Source organism: Psammomys obesus, unplaced genomic scaffold (genome assembly GCF_907164565.1).
Source record: "Psammomys obesus unplaced genomic scaffold, mPsaObe1.curated_primary_1811, whole genome shotgun sequence".
NCBI classification, from domain to species: domain Eukaryota; kingdom Metazoa; phylum Chordata; class Mammalia; order Rodentia; family Muridae; genus Psammomys; species Psammomys obesus.
The window spans coordinates 5,473,943-5,476,846 of record NW_026587556.1 but is presented as its reverse complement, the minus strand read 5'-3'; positions in this window follow the sequence as shown (position 1 = coordinate 5,476,846).

Genomic DNA, 2,904 nt, shown 5'->3' with positions numbered 1-2,904 from the left:
TATTGCCCAGCATCATGATTCTTAGTTAAGGTATATAATATTCTTGTAAAACATCTTAGAAACATTACATCAGAGACTTAAGGAAGGGTGTGGAGGAGCGAGTTGGTGGCTAAAGTGCTTATGATGGTAAGCAGGAAGACCTGAACTTGGATCATTAGCACTCTCACAAAATCTGAGTGTGGTTGTGTGAATCTGTAACCACAATACTAGGCTGGGTAGAGACAGGTAGATCCTGGGGGTCTCTATGGCCAGCCAGTCTTGTTAAAACTGGGGGATCCGAGTTCAGCAAGAGACCTTTTCTCAGAAAATAAGGAAGAGCACAGTAAAGAAAAGCATTCATTGCTGCTCTTCGTCCTCCTTATAAACACACATGGGTGGGCATACACATGCGTGTGTCACTCACAGAAGAAAGGGGAGGAGGAAGGGAGGCACAGAAGAAGGAAGAGATAAAGTTTAAAGGCAATGACTGCGTTTAGAAGGGATCAGCACTTGTCAGTACGGCTGAGAGTGTGATGTGTCCATCCCTTGACCACAGAGTCTGTTTTGTTGAGAACCATCAGCCAGAGCCATTATACATGTGAAGTGTTTCTGATGTCTTCTAATTTCTCCCCAATCTTCATCTCCCACTATGCTATAGTGGCTTTTCTAGCTTTGTCTCTTAATAAAGCTTGGTCAAATTCTATAACGTTTGCTTTGTTGAGAGGTCTGCAGATTAAAGGTCCAATCTAAAACTTTGCTTAAACAACTTTTCTCTTCTTCCCAGTGTGGGTTTCATCCACGGTGTAAAGAGCTGAAGTGTGAAGTGAGACTTGGTTAGCTCTTCTAATTACATTCTCCCTCTTCTGTGTGCACAGCTTTTTAGGCTTGGCGCCAGCTGAACTAAAACTGTAGAAGGTGGTTACAGGCTTAAGGGAATAGCAGATTAAAATGTTGCTGCAGGGTTAGAAATTTAGTGTAGTTTTAGGAAATAATGGACACCGAAGCGAACTGGGACTCCAAATAGAGTCTGAAGTCATAAAATGTGGCTGAAGAGGTAGGCCCAGATTGCAATCTGAGATTGCAGGCTTCTCAAAAGCCATTTTTTAAAAAATGTGAGTTATTCTAGCCAGAGCAGAAAACTATCTGAAATTTTTGAATAAAGGGGATGCTTGTTTTAGATCCTTAAAAGGTATCTCAGACCACTAGGAAAAAAAGAGTCCATGAGAAGAAAGTGTAAGAGAAAGAAGACCAGTTAGAGAAGGGTGTAAGTAGTTCAGGAAAGTCATCAGTGGCCTGGCCAAGGATGATGTGACACCATTGGCAATTGTGGACATTTCTGAATGAACAACCATGACGTAAGTAGACGTGTTTGTCCAAGATACCTATTGCATCCAAGTGAACATATTAGGTGGGTGATTGATATGTGAGTCTCAAATCTTAACTGTAGACACATATTCAAAGCCATCAGGGTATATATGGTGTCTAGAGCCACAGGAATCAAAGCAGTTACCAAGACACTAAGTGTAGATATGGGAAGGAAAAACTAAGCCTTTGAAATCCCAACATTTAGAGGCGGAGGAGGAAGGAGTAGTGAAGATGGGTAAGGAATCACTGCCTCAATAGAAAGATACCTCCATGCCAGTTAAAAAAAAAAAAAAAAAAACAACCTCATAAAATGTCTCAAGAACGTTGTCAGTCTCTGCTTACACTCCTTTTCAAGATCTTGTGACTTCATTTCACAGCGGAAGCTTATTGAGAACATGCAATATTTTTCTCGTTTTGATTCAAAATTATTTTTAGAAGTATGCTTTTCCTTTGCACTTCCTGGAGGATGCTGTCTTTCCCTTGTGAGATAAAGCATTTTCAAGCCTCCTGGTGTTCACATCTTTCTCATTTACAGCATAGTTGTAGCATATACACATTTAATGGGTGAGGTTGAATTATATGATCACTTAGAGGAAAGAGAGAACATTACAATGCTGTGAATGATTCTACAGTATCTCTGTGCCATGCATGTGCCCAAGAGCAGAAGAACAAAAGTGTGATGATCTGGAGTTATGCCCACAAAAAAAAAAAAAAAAAAATACAATCTCAAACTACAGGCATTCTGGAGAAGATTTTTGTTTGTTTTATCAAGTTAACTATGTGCTTGCTGTGTATGCCAATCTTGCAGTCCTGCCTTCTGTTAAATATGCCTCAACTTTACCTAAACCAGAGTGAGGTGCTGGCCTTTCTCCACAGGAAGTATTCGTGAATCATTCTTAGCTATATATTTCCAGGAAGACAAGTCACTAAGTCAGTTTTCCTAGTGGGTCACACTGGACATTCTCCTTTTTATACTATTTATGTCAACAGATTCATATTAGGTCCTGAATGACCATATGAAAGACAAGGACCAAAATACTTAAGTTTCTAAGTCTGTGGACAGTGTCTGGTGGTTTTATTTTGGTCTGAATGGGGTCAAAAGATGAATGAGAGTCAGGGCTCCCAAGAAGCTAAACTTTGGCTCAACAAGGAGCCAGAGTGACTATAAAGAGAGCTCTTTCTGGCCGAACAAGTTCTAAGACCTTTCATGAACCAGCATACAATGGTGCACTTTGCAGTGAATGTCTTTATTGAAGTGTCCAATAACAGAATTATATCTTAAACTAGAATTTGAGTGGACATTGGAGGGGAAAAAAGCTAGGGCCAGTTGAATTTGGTACCTTGAGTCTTCTGCCCTTGCTATAGAATTCTTAAATCCCATTTTGGTAGCAACATTATGTAATGACAAAGCCTATTTCAAAATCTGGGAACTAGGGTCTCCCTCATGGGGATGGTCAAGTATTCAGTGTTCTTTTCTACAAAAAGTTATTAATTACAACACTGGGTACCTCTGGGGACAACTCCTTCACCTGATCAACAGGACAAAGGCTTTGAGTCAAT